The sequence below is a fragment of the Hoplias malabaricus genome, chromosome 17, assembly GCF_029633855.1.
Source record: "Hoplias malabaricus isolate fHopMal1 chromosome 17, fHopMal1.hap1, whole genome shotgun sequence".
Taxonomy (NCBI): Eukaryota; Metazoa; Chordata; class Actinopteri; order Characiformes; family Erythrinidae; genus Hoplias; species Hoplias malabaricus.
The window spans coordinates 13,300,335-13,315,528 of NC_089816.1; the positions used below are offsets into that span (position 1 = coordinate 13,300,335).

The 15,194-nt window shown below is 41.0% G+C and overlaps 1 protein-coding gene across 3 annotated transcripts in view; it reads right to left on the bottom strand.

Annotated features, from left to right (window-relative positions):
- Positions 1-15,194, bottom strand: part of magi2b (membrane associated guanylate kinase, WW and PDZ domain containing 2b) — a 146,538-nt gene that overhangs the window by 114,782 nt on the left and 16,562 nt on the right. The gene's annotated exons all lie outside the window — the stretch shown is intronic.

Below are 15,194 nucleotides of genomic sequence, written 5' to 3' on the forward strand. Positions count from 1 at the left end.
ATGAAGACAGGAAATAGCAGTGATCTTTACAACTGCCGCTGAAGAGCCGCCACTTGGAAGAGTTCCTCGCTGCTGAAGCAGTTCTGCTGTGCTTCGAGGAACAGCATTGACCTGTTGGGACTGCTGCCTCTTAATTCCTATTGAACTCTGGCTTATTGGTACAACGAAAAACAAATGAAGGCAATTGGCTGCAGGTAATCACCAGGATTCCACACACAGCCACAAAATAAACTACACAAAGGGAACGGTAGAAGTCATTTTAACAGTAGCAGGGGCAATAACATCATAATAAATGGCATTGCGTTTCTGAGTATATAATCACTGCTGAATCAAAACCTTGTATCTCCAAATACCCTTTTTTATCGATGTGTTCTGCCAATGTCTGTGTGGGTTTCCTCTGGGAGCTTGTTTGGTAGGTGGATTGGCTGTGTGACATTGTCCACAGGTGTGAGTGTGAGTGAATGGGTGAGTGTGTGATGCCCTGTGATTGAACCTCACCCTGTCCAGGGTGCATTCCTGCCTTGCTTTACCACCGCATGGGTCCAGCTTCACACAACTCGAATCGACACAGCTCGGCACGCTTAAAACTTGTCGCTTTTCCACTGGCAGGGCTCTCCGGCGAAATGGAGCCAGTGATGTCAAAAAAATCCTGTCTCAATAGGAATCGCTGTCTTTGAAAACCACAACAACGGTGGTGGTAAAGTTAAAAAATATGGTGCATTTTTGATTAATTACACATATATAGCGTTTTTCTAGATACTCTATACTAGATACTGTATATTCTTTGGGATATTAAGGAGTCACCTCAACCATCACCAATGTACAGAATCCATTTGGATGATACGTCGGCCGCCGATCCAGACTAGTACACTCAGCACACATCAGCTATTAGGCAGCAAGGACAAAAGAGGGGCTGATTAAACAAGTTGAAGATAGGAATGATTAGGAAAATCGAAAGGACATCAAGGACATCTTTTGTGACTTCAGAGTGTCAGGACCTTGGTTCTACATCTCATATGTAAGACAGCACCACTTGTTCATTTCTCTGTCCCTGTCAATGCACTTCGGTATTAGAATCCATAAAAACAACGGTGAAAGCACACCCTGTTGACCCTACCAACACAACCAGCTTTCCTTGGATGTCTCCCAATAAAGTACTGGCCAAAACGCAAACCTGCGTAGCTTCAGTGGATTTCATGTTGTGCCGTTCAAAAGCTATGGCTGCCCCTTCTGAGGTAACGCATAGCTAACATTAGCTGTTAACAGCTATTGTTTTTTAGCTAACATGTTTGTGTCCTGTTCCAATAAGTGACATTACACTGAAAGAGAAACACTTGGAAACACAGCCTGCCATTTTTTATTCTTTTGGCTCAGTTTTGTGTTGCTGGCTTAAAGTTACTGTAACAAACTTGGGCACACAATTAAAGGAACATTACAATACTGGTCTCCCTGAATCTGTCCTCTCTGAACTGACTTTTCAGCAAAGCTCCATTTTTTTTCAGACCTTGTTTCAGGTAAGTGGAAACTGTACAGACAAAATGGTTATGGGCATTATTTGTCTGAGCATTCAGCGCTCAACACTGGAATAAGCACATTAATAAAAATGCTCTCTATAAAATCATTATTCCCAAATCCAGACAAGTCTCAGCTCTCCTGATTAGTGCAGTGATCTCACGCTTTGGTGCGGTTTGACCGTGGAACTGAGGACAGCACGTCCCACTGGTTGCAGAGACCCAGAGTGTGAGATGAAGGCAATAAATCCTGCCTCATTACATTTCTGGTTATTTGATTTACAGGAGGAAAATGGCAAGCCAATGCTGAAACAAATGAGAAGCTGACTGCCGCTCTGCTCGAGGCTGGTTACAGCCGTAAACAAAGCGCGTCAATGCTTCCAGCAGTCAGCTGGACGTCACCACGCTGGAAGCTTCTCATGCCCCCCAGGCCTCCACTCGGGGAAGCTTAGACATGTTGACAGCACAAGGGTTATACTCTCAGGAAACATTCTGGCTGGCTTTCCTTATTTTTAAACACATTCTTATCGAAGGGTAGAGACTGCAGTCCAACAGTTTACAGCAACAAAACAAAAGATTTGAAGCATCAGTGACCTTTCCATAAACAAGCTATATCCAAATGTGTAAACCCTACACCAAAGAGATGGGGACCCATTTTCAGCAAACATCACAGCACCAAGATCCCTGTAAGATGGCAGAGAGAGCATCCACTTTGATGCACTGAGATTAGCACAGCACTACGGCACTTTCTGGGGAAGAAGGGGCAGATTAGTTAGCCTCTGATCGCTCATGCGTGTCTGCTAGCTGATGGAAGTACTATCTGCCATGCTGAAAACATTTTTTGAAGCCTTTTAAAGCCTAAAAGATTCACTACATCAATGTATGGCATGTGCAGAACCGGGTGGTTTTGATGTTCTTATATCTCCAAAACAGGAAGGTGAATAAAGATTCTTAAATGTCTATTTACGGGCGGCACAGTGTCACAGCAGGTAGTGTCGCTATCACACAGTTCCAGGGTCCTGGGGTTGTGGGTTCGAGCCCCGCTTTTGGTGACTGTCTGTGTTCTCCTCTCATGGTCCACAAACACACGTTGGTAGGTGGACTGGCGACTCAAATGCCTCCATAGGTGTGAGCGTGTGAGTGAATCTGTGAGTCCTTCAGGTGCACCCCCTCCAGGGTGTGTTCTGGGTAGGCTCCAGACCCACCACAAACCCTCCGGTTTCCTCTCACGGTCCAAAAACACACGTTGGTAGGTGGATTGGCGACTCAAAAAGTGTCTGTAGGTGTGAGTGTGTGAGTGTTGCCCTGTGAAGGACTGGCGCCCCCTCCAAGGTGTATTCCCGCCTTGCGCCCAATGATTCCAGGTAGGTTCTGGACCCACTGCGACCCTGAACTGGATAAGCGGTTACAGATAATGAATGAATGAATGAATGAATAATGGTATTAAAGTGTTTGAAAATTAAAGACCTCTATACCAAAGGAACAATGTTGTATCAACATACATGGTGGGCCATTTATATGGATACACCTTAATAAAATGGGAATGGTTGATGATATTAACTTCCTGTTTGTGGCACATTAGTATACGGGAGGGGGGAAACTTTTCAAGATGGGTGGTGACCATGGTGGCCATTTTTAATTTGGCCATTTTGGATCCAACTTTTGTTTTTTCAATAGGAAGAAGGTCATGTGACACATCAAACGTATTGGGAAACTACAGATACTGGAAGCCTGTGCTAGCATTTCTCCTGCAGTGTTGCTATCAGTGTGGGAAGAGTGGGAGAAGAGGGTTGCATTGACAATCCAACACAATGGGCAGCACTTTGAACACATTTTATAAGTGGTCAGAAACTTGTAAATAACTCATGAAAGAATAAAGTTACGTTAATACCAAACCATTGTTTTTCTTGTGAAATTCCCAATAAGTTTGATGTGTCACATGACCCTCTTCCCATAGAAGAAATAAAAGTTGGAAAAATGGCCGACTTCAAAATGGCCGCCATGGTCACCACCCATCTTGAAAATTTCCCTCCCTCCCATATACTAATGTGCCACAAACAGGAAGTTAATATCACCAACCATTCCCATTTTATTAAGGTGTATCCATATAAATGGCCCACTCTGTAGACTAAAGCTCCTATGTTTATTCAGATTTTGGGGGATTCAGACAGGAACAAATTGTTAGGATCTTCAAATCTCATTGAAACAATGTTTTACTTGGTATGTCAGTAAAGCAAAGAAAGAAAAAAATAATAGTTATTACATATCCTAAATATCGCCTGTGTAGGGCACAGGGTGACACACACTCACACATTCACTCACACTCTCACACCTATGAACACTTTTGAGTCACCAATCCACCTACCAATTTGTGTTTTTGGACCGTGGGACGACCGGAGCACAGGGGTGGAGCCAGGCACCTCACCACCACAGAACCAATTTTTGCAGAACCATTTCTGTAGGGACGCAACTTAACAGCACACCTCAAGCAAGTAGTTCTCCAAAGCAACAGATGGTCGCTCTGTACTCAAAGCGTATATCAGTAAATGAGTGAATGATCAGGAAACACTACTAGATTCACAGCAACTTCACAAAGAAAAAAGATAGCATAATTTTCTGTGCCACCCCTCAGTCTGGCCACTCCTATGAAAATTGTCTGGCTCCACCACTGCCGGAGCACCCAGAGGAAACCCACACGGACACAGGGAGAACACACCAAACATCTAGCAAACAGATAGACATTTAAATTTTTTCTTATTCATTTCCTTGTATTATTTTCAGGTGTTTAGTCAGTCATTCTAAACACATTCTAGTAAGTAATTCAACCTGTTTAAATATAGAAAAGTCAATCACTCTGCACCACACTGAATATGAACCAATGAACACAACGAAGAGAATTGCCTGATGAGGTCAGATGTCAAAATATTATAAGCAAGCATGTTAAAGGTTAATGCAATAGAGCCATCTTCAAGAAGCTTCAAGTTCCTGAACCTGATACTGAAAACTTTTTTTAGATGTATGGGTCCCTGGGACTTACGTCAGACTCCCTAGGTGCAGAAACAAGAGTAAATTAAGCCGTGTATTGGACAGAAGTATCGTGTGAACGGTAGCTAGAGCTGAAAATTTCCAAAGAGACACAAGTTAAACAATTATCAAAGTTCATTACCTCACTGACCTACCTAGTTTTTAGACTGCAGGAGTAAACCAGAGCACCTGGAGGAAACCCAGAGTGACACTGGGAGAACATAATAAACTCCTCACAGACGGTGACCGGACAGAAGCTGTGTGGCATAATTAATACCTGTAGCACCACTGTGATGCCCCTCTAGAATTTCACAGATAATCCCATTAGTTTATCAGTACCAATAATCATAAACACCAATGTTATGTGACACCTATACCAGTATAAATGTATGAACAATGACATCTAGCATATTGCTGTAGCCTTCCTGATGGATTACTCATGAAGGTCCTCTACAGAAATACAGAAAGTGATGGACTGAAGGTAGCACATCAAAGTCCAGCTCATCATGTGTCAACAATGAGTGACAACAGAAACAATAGCACTGACAAGAACAGATGAAGGACAAGCACCCAGTAAAATGACCATTTGAAAGCTCTCTCAATTCTTCATTGCTCTGATGCTCAGTCGGATCCTCAGTTCAGTCACATCCCAGCTGTTTCCAGTGCTCACGACAAAGGCTTGATTAACAGATCAATAAACTGATTTATAATATCAGACATACTCACACACACACACACACACACACACACGAGAGACAGAATCTGAGTACAGAGATTAGAATCTGGCATGTATTATCACACACACACACACACATTTCCTAGTTCTTTGCTGAAGCAGATAAATACGGTATGTGGCCTCACTACTTCAGACAGGAGAAAGAATTGCTTAGTTTCAAAGTTAAAGCTTGATTAATTGTATTATTTATGACCAAACAGTGTGTTTGTTGGCCTTCAGACATCAAAACACAGAGAGAAAAATCATCGGATAGTGGTGGCGCTGATCCAGTTCTGTCCCAGAGCTAGCCTGAAATAGTACACCACTGCTTGCGGCATAGCTAAACGTAAAGCAAAGTCAGTGTGTCCCACAAGTACAGCATTAAGCAATGGCTCGTTCACTGGTTTAATTCCAGGTGATGCCTCAGTGTCCCCACACTTTATGTGTATATTCCAGACTATACCACTGCAGCCCTCTCTTTTAAGTATAGCTTTATGATGGGTTTTTAAAACTAGAGGTTTACAACAAGAATTTGTATCACAATAGACACGTCATCAATAAAGTTATATAAAAGTGCAAAACGCTTCATAATGGACAGGGCAACAAGTGACACGCAAACAGCCAATCACAAGCAGCAATCTGTTTCCTCTTCAACTGTGTGGAGAGAGTTTATTTAGCAGTTAGCAAACAATTAAAAAAATTACACCTAATATTATGCAGAGGGGGCGGCATGGTGGTGCAGCAGGTAGTGTCGCAGTCACACAGCTCCAGGGGCCTGGAGGTTGTGGGTTTGATTCCCGCTCCGGGTGACTGTCTGTGAGGAGTTGGTGTGTTCTCCCAGTGTCCGCGTGGGTTTCCTCTGGGTGCTCTGGTTTCCTCACACAGTCCAAAAACACACATTGGTAGGTGGATTGGCGACTCAAAAGTGTCCGTAGGTGTGAGTGAATGTGTGTGTTGCCCTGTGAAGGACTGGCACCCCCTCCAGAGTGTATTCCCGCCTTGCACCCAATGATTCCAGGTAGGCTCTGGACCCACCGCGACCCTGAACTGGATAAGTGGTTAAAGATAATGAATGAATGAATGAATTATGCAGAGGCCAGCATACAGTGCTACACGCTAAATAATGTCATTAAAGTGTCTATAATTGGTAAAGTTGAGCACAGTGGAGTAATGACGCCAGTTCAGTTTTAATTGCCAACAAGCTAATTAGCTGATTAGCACCAGCTAACAACAACAGCATAAATACAGACATAAATATATTATAGTCTCCCAACAGCTGAGATTTTACATGTCACTTAGTTAACATCTGCATTTCAGGGGAAATGCTGCGCTCTCTGGTTTGTTTACATTTAGAAGCACCACATCTTTTAATGTGGAACCGTATGTTTGCGGAGAATAACGACCGTGGCAGAGGTTTTACCTGTCTGTAAGTTTTTATTTGTTTGAATTAGCATAAACATAAACTCATTTGTAACTCAACTTGTTTAGATTTGCAGTTTGTTCTGTCCTGAATTTAGAGTCAGTTCCACCTTAAGTAATCTAAAACGGCCAAAATATTTCAATATTACCCACCTATGCAGCAGGAATAGAGTAATATCTTGATCCCAGTTTGTAATTTTCAACATTTAGAGGTTTATCTGCAATCTATGCACCTCCAGATGCCGTTTCTCTGCCATGAGCAGAGAGAGAAACCTAGCATAGAAGAAAGAGACCTTGGCATCCTCAGAATTTTTTGTTTACAATGAAAAGAAATGGTTATGAAATTGCTTTGCTTATGTTCAGACATGGTTAAATGTAGTACTTTTATTCTCTGGGGTATAGCCTGCATATTGAAGTGTGGAGATTAAAATGTTTTCACAATGTACTCAATGGCACAGGACACAGATTACTTTATATATATATATATATATATATATATATATATATATATGTGTGTGTGTGTGTGTTACACTTTTCCAATGAGTTTTTCATTTTCTGGACAGGATTTAGAGTTAGTGAAATGTTTCCTTGTGAATTTAATTTTATGATTAAATATTTCATTCATTCATTATCTGTAAGCGCTTATCCAGTTCAGGGGCGCAATGGGTTCAGAGCCTACCTGGAATCATTGGGCGCAAGGCAGGAATACACCCTGGAGGGGGCGCCAGTCCTTCACAGGGCAACACACACACACTCACACATTCACTCACACCTACGGACACTTTTGAGTCACTAATCCACTTACCAACGTGTGTTTTTGGACTGTGGGAGGAAACCGGAGCACCCGGAGGAAACCCACGCGGACACAGGGAGAACACACCACACTCCTCACAGACAGTCACCCGGAGGAAACCCACGCAGACACAGAGAGAACACACCAACTCCTCACAGACAGTCACCCAGAGCGGGAATCGAACCCACAACCTCCAGGTCCCTGGAACTGTGTGACTGCAACACTACCTGCTGCACCACCGTGCCGCTCTTGATTAAATATTTGAATAAATAAATAAATATAATATATAATAATAAATGAATATAATAAATTTTTTAGAAGGATTTTCTTTTAAAACTGTGGTAATGTTACAATATTTGTGTAATTTACAGTGCTGCTGGAGTTTATAAACCACTGAAAATAGTCCACCAACTAAAAATGGCCACTGATGAAGGACTAGAAAATAAGCAACACAAACTATACAGCAACAGATGAGATTCTGTCTGACTTTACATCTACAAAGTGGACCAACAAGGTAGATGTGTCTAACCAAGTGGACAGAGAGTGTATAAAGTCTTTAAACACTCTAGCTGCACTGCTGTGTCTGATCCACTCATACCAACGCAACACACACTAACACACCACCACCACTTTAGTATCACTGCAGAGCTGAGAATAATCCACCACCCAAATAGTACCCGCTCTGTGGTGGTCCCATTGGCAGCCCTGACCATTGAAGAACAGGGTCAGAATACGGAGCCACAGATGGACTAGAGTCTGTAATTGTAGAACTACAAGGTGGTATTGTATGGTCAGTGGAGCTGATAGGATGGGAACTTAGAGATGGTCAGAATGTTATGGCTGTTTGGTGTATATACATCAATATGATGTGATTTGAGAACCCCTGGCTAAGAGGTTCATTTGCAATGACCAATACAATTATACCAAATCAAAAACAATATACTGTTCAGCCTTCATCCAGTCCCTGCCATCACCATTAAGGTAAGGGCTGGATTATAGCTGAATATTGATTTCAGTAGAGGTCAATAAAACATTCCACACTGTTTTGCTGTGTTTGTTTTTTTGACAGCATAATCATGACTGACACTCCTGGCCTAGCTAAAGACGACGGAACAGGAAAGCACATTATTGATCCAGAGAAAGTTTTTTCCCTCCCTCCTCAGACCACTGGAGGACAGCAAAGCATTTGCAGCTGGAAGCAACTCCAGGGAAGTATTCACACAAAACCTCGGACACAGAGAGGAGAGGGGGGAAAAAAGAGTGTGTGATGCCATCAAATCAATATCTCCCTCTCTGCCATTCACTCCTACAACAGGTCAAATCACACATCTCGTTAGCAGCATGTGGAAACACACACACACACGCACAGGGTTCTTTCAAAGGCAAACAAAAGCCCACCCCACCTCTCCAGAACAAGCCAGTGTAAAACTGAAGTCTGAATGACAGTGGTTTAATCGCATTGATTCTAGACTGATATTTCAGGAATTACAAGCGATTATTATAACCTTCAACAGAACAGACAGTGGTTTTTTCCTCCAAAATAAAAGTCTCTGGCTATTTTTAGTATCACAGTTGTGTATTCTAGGCAGTTCTTAATCATCCCAAAATAACTGATTAAACCAGGGTGATATCTGATTCTAAAGACATTCAAATACTTCAGAACAGCACTGTATAGCCAAAAGTTTGGGAACATTTAATTATCCAAAACTTCATCCAAAATCTTCTGACATGAAGGTTATAAAAAGGTAGCTTATCCTCAGTTTGCTGCAGTAGATGTTTTATGCTAGCACATTTCAATGAGGGTCTGAACAAAAGAACACTGGTGAAGGGACTTGTGTCAAGTGATTGTCCTGAATGATAAACTCCACTAAAGTTCTAATACTTTGGGGCATCCAAAAAATTTAAGTCAATGTGAGGTCAGAGATTTTGAACCCCAGGTGTGAAGGCTGTTATCTAACCACTGGGCATGTGGCTCACTTACCTGACCACATCTCAATTTCAGCATCTGCACAAGGGCGATAAGGCCATGCCACAAATCATTACAGTCAAACAGTGCCCTCTCTTGCTCTCTGTCTGTCTGTCTCTCTCTCTCTCTCTCTCTCTCTCTCTCTCTCTCTCTCTCTCTCCCTCTGTATGATACTGAGTTATATAAAAAAGGAGCCTCGTGATCAGCACATAGAAGCAGTTAACAGGGAGTTGCTTTGTTTTGCTATTGAAATTCAAATGTAATAACGAGTGCTGCCAAGTGATTAATATAAACCATATTGGATAAAAGCATTATTAGATAAAAGTGGTTAATTGCTAATGTTAAGTTGTGATTAAAAAGTGAGTGGAAAAAAGATGTATATATTACAATCAGTAATTCATTTTCTACAATTAAATCATGTGAAGGCGTCCTGAACATTAAATTAAAGTGAATGAAAGTTCCAGTTTTTATCAGCATCCAGTGACAGTGACTCTGTGAATGTAGCTCTACGTTTTGATGGGAAAAGGTTATTGTTTTTAATTTACTGCTCATTGATTTATCCACTCTTTGTTGGACTGGCACCCTGTCCAGAGTGAGTTCCTGCCTGTGATTCCGGGTAGGCTCCGCTGTCCAGTGTAGCTTGCCAAATGCATCTTCCAGCACTAAGAAAACAAATGTTCTTAATATTACTTCTGGTATGCAATAATTTGCATTCAACAACATTCAATTCTCAGAACAGCAGCTAAACATAATGAATCCAGAGAGCCATTAATAGATGCAGCTACATAAATCTGTGCAAGAGAAATATAGTGGCAGGGCCTTCAGGCTGGAACTATGGAATGTTTAAATGTTCAAAATAGGATAATTTGGCATTAATAATTTTAAAAGTACTTACACAACTGCTGAATTTCAATTTTATTTACTTCTAGGTGTCAAAAAAGTAACATTTTACTTTTGGTATTAATTTTCATGATTAAATATCACAAAAAGTTAACAAAAAAGTTTGAATCAGAAAGTTCCAAAAGAATACATTTTTACCCAATGCAAATCATACTGGAATGTCTCTGATCTCTGTTTATGAACAGAAACATGATTTATATGATACAGATATGGTATAGTTATGGTGTAAATCAACCTTACTGCAATGAGCTATTTAGGTTAAAAATATGTCAAATAGCCGGTGGAATTGTTTGAAACTTAACAGGGTAAATGTGTTGAAGTGCTTTGACAGCATAAATAGTTTTGCTTTTCTTTAAATATCAATCTCATCATGTACACTTAAACAAAGTGAACACAACGGTCCTTATAAAAGTGTGCAGCAGCAGCAGGGAGGAACAGGCCCGGCTCTGACTCACTCTGTTTATCCTGAGACTGTGTGAATAACACTGTATAGCCACTTGCCATTCTCATTACAGCAGGCTAAATAAAGAGTGTTTCTGTCCTGACGCCTCATGTCAGGAGTGTCAAACTCACAGCACTCCACTAACACACTCCATTCAGCCTGTGAATGTTTCTGTAATTTGTTGATGAGTTCACTCAAGTGTGTTGAAGCACAGAAAACATTACATCTCTGGTCCCCAAAGATAAATAGGTTTATCACTTTTATCACAATCATTATATAATCGTCTGATTGGAATTGTTTAGCCAGTCCCAGTTACGCCAGTGTGTTCCCGCAGTCATTACTTTTCACAGCTGTATCATGATGCAACAAATATTTCCGAGACAAGCTGCTTAAAGCAGCAGAGTTTACTGGTTATTTAGCCAATATGCTTAGCAAATAAGTTTCTCAATGGAAACTGCAGAGATGTTTTTCAGCCTCTCCAAAGTTCAGTCTGAAAAGTTATTGCATTTTCTGATTCTCACAATTCAAGGAATCCCAAACACATTTAATGTTTTTGGAGGCCAGGGCTCTGGGGCGACTACTCCAACATTCTGAGAAGTGTAGGAGTTTCTTCTTAGTTAGATTTTTTAAAAAATGCTCATCATCTTTTCCTCAGCAACAGCTCCCTGACAACTCTACATCCTTTCAGACCCATAGTGCTGAGTTACTTTCCTCACATTAGAAAACCGTCCTGCTAGCAACATCATAAATGGCTAGCACTGCACTGGAAATTCTGCTGTCCAATAACTGTCAAGAAAGGTAGACAGTCAGTCTGCTTCAGAGAATCTTTCATTCTTTCATTTTCCATAACACCTTCATCCTGACCAGTGTCACAGTGGGTCTCGAACTTACATGGAATCTTTGGGTGCAAGGCAGGAACACACCAGTCCATCAGAAGGCATTAAACACTTACTCAGTCACATCCACCTGTGGATAATTTCACACAGACAATTTACCCACCAACAGGTTTTCTTGGATAGTGGGAGGGAGAAATTTGTCACTTGGAGGAAACACACAGAGATACAGAGAGAACACCAAACACCTCACAGGAAGTGACCAAACGTGAAGATCAAACCATGACCCTGAAACTATGGAGCTGTGTGGCAGTGGCACTTCATGTCAAATTTAATTTAATGTCTGCTTTGTCAATCTGCTTTTACATACATCTTGGTGTAAACTCATGTTCAGCTACACCCTCCTGAGGCTGGAGGCAGTGTGTGTGTTTGGGGGTGAGTTACTGACGGGAGGACTTGGTGAGAAATTTCTACCAGTTCAATGGCTTTTTAGGACAGTGGATACAGGGTTACGAAATGTTGTATAGTCAACAAACATGTCTCCCATTTTCCCAACATTCAGTTGAAGAACTGATCCGTAACAAAAAAAAAACAAGAATTACATCTCAGTGACCATGGTACTGTGCTCCTAACAATCAAACGTTATGTCATATATATTTTCCTGACTGCTCTGACATTCACTTAGATACAAAATATAAACAAATTTGGACTGAGCACAGCCCTGAAGACAACGAGATTATAAAATGTTTCCTGATCTTGGGCATCTTTTACAGCATTGTGAACAAATAAAAATGTTTGAAGTTTAAATTTATTGACAAAAATATTTAACTTTTTGAGGAAAGGTTATTATTGAGTCTATGGTCACTCAAGCATTATTTACATTTTTATTTTTGTTCTTTTGTTTGTTTGCGTGCATCCAAGAACATCAGCTGATTCCTTGTTTCTTCTGCACATTTTCCTTTTTGTTTCTACTTCCCTAACTAGGTAATGGCTTAACGACAACCACCTTTTCTTTCAGATGCATAGCATTGTGCTGTTGCCTCACAGCAGAAGGACTAACAGAAAAAACAAGTGTCTAAATCTGGATCTCCCAAATGCTTTGAGGATGCTTTACGTACTGTTATTGTGACATGGGGGGTCTATCAGTCCTCGCATGGTTGTTATGAATCCATCTTTTTTTGCAGATTTTCTCAGAGGTTTATCTTATATCTGTCCTCCTTATAAATGCAATCAATAAATTGTATAAAATAGCCACTTTGACTGGAGATATTTCAAAACAAGATATGTGCTGTTACCATTACACCAGCTTTTCTGTAATCACACATGCTACACAAAGGACAGGAGAACAGCTTGTGGCTGTATTTAAATTTCTGGGCTGCTCTGCAGGCTTAACACGATCAGAGGGATGAGTGTGGGAGCATGTACAGAGATTAAGATTTCATTCAGGTCTTCTCCAGTCGGGGACAGTTTTCAAGAAGGGCTGATAAGAGTGAAGTGTCCTCACTTAGACAATGTCTGAAAGCTATCAGAGAGAATGTGTTTGACAGTGCCTGGACAGGATGCAATCAAACAGAGCCATGTTTTTGGGAATATGAACGAGGATGGAGGGTTCTGCTCCTCTGATTAAACAGAGTGCTCTAATGTATTCAGACTGCTGCCTATTAAAAAGACGGGCATCATTTTATCAGTGTGCATGAGTTCAAGACTTCTGTTCATTAATCCACTGGACCCAGAGACACTGGACTGAAAGCTCTGTGGAGTAATGGCCAAGGTTGGGTGGCTTTAAAAAGAACCAGATCCTATCAACATGCTATAAAATCTCCTTTCCTGAAAAACGGTACCACAGTAAAGGTTAGGAACTGACAATTCAAAAGGAATGTTGATTTTCTAAGGAAAGATAAATCCACATCCCCATAATTCATCAACATCTGCACATTTACTGTAAGTTTGAGTCATTGGTCACTATACTTAATGACAATAGCTGTCTACAGGAGTATAAAGCTGCCAAGCATTGGGCTGGGGCAACGAAACTGCATTCTTTTGTGCGATGGCGAACTATAGGATATGAGTTTGTGATCTAGGACTAATTATTTAACATCAATATCTGATCTAACTAAGGTTCTCAGGGATAAATGCAATCAAATCCTAACTGCACTGTCCCAACAACTATTCTAAAGCCTTTTCAGAAGATTAGAAACTGTCATTGCCACAGTCCGCCCTGGAACACCCCACCACCACCCAAAACAAAAACAAAAACAACAACACTGACATGACTTGTTTCTTTTACAGCAGACGTGATAGGTTTCTGAGGTGTCATCACATTGTCAGGAAAAGCCACAGGAGATCTCGTGTTTGAGAAAAGCTTGTGTCCTGAGGCATATTGAGGCTGGCAGTGTTGGATAACAGCAGCTCTGACCACACAGATTAGGCAATGTGATGCTGATGTCATGTCAAATATGTCCTTTCCTAGAGGCGACCCACTCAGGAGGCCGTCCCACCCACGGGCCAGCATCCAGCATCCAGTCCCATATAGCAATTTCCTTCAATCTGCCTGAGAAAAGTCACAGTTCTCTCTTTTTTTAATCCAAAAACATCTTGAATCAGGGATGATTACAGCACAGTTAGATGACTAACGCTGCTGACCCAATTTCACACCAGTGACATAATTCCCTCCTCTCCTTTTCCATGTATTGGCCAGAGCCTCTTACAAAACCTTCTCCAAAACTGAAACACTATGTTTCACAGGTCCATTCTGTTTTTTGACAGAATGGTACAATAGCAGTCTGAGCGCAGGCTCTTTCATATGGAGATTCGCATATGGAGATATGAGAGTTTGATCCCTGGTGATGCCTCTGCTATAGTTTGTGTTTTGTTTTGTTTTGAGATACACATGAATTACTTTAACTTCACAAATCCTGATGGATAACAGTTCTAACAACCATAGATTTCCATGGTGAGACTAGGGTAAGCACACCAAGTTACATCAATAGAAGTCCATGTAAACTCACAGCAGGAGTAAATAATGTGTGTAAACTTACTAAAGAAGTATTTGTACAGGATACGTTTTATATGGAGGGCTGGAATATATCACAGATTGAACACAAAGTGCACAAAGTGGATCAGACACAGCAGAGCAATTAGATTTTTAGCCTGTCATACTGTTTCGATAACAGTCCACCTACCAAAAATATTCATCCCATTAACGACCTTATCTTCTAGAACTTCGTAACAGACCATGGGCGAGAAGATGGCAGAAGATAATGAATAAATGAATGAATAATTATGAGAATACACAGATACACATCAGGTCACTTGTGGATTTGATTGTGGAACGTAATTCAACCTCCATCCTTGAGAAAAACGCCTCTACCACTGGTTATGATGGAATAATCTCCCTACATTTCAATTCACACTGGATTAATAACCTGGGGGTATTGTAGAATAGGCTCCTGAATCTGTTCTGAAACGGAAGCTCACACTCAGAATAAATTACTCAAGTGGTTTATTCTAATGGGATTAAATCTACTGATATATCAGAAACAGACTGGAATGCACATGCTAATCATAAATTAATACGTCTAAGGAACACAG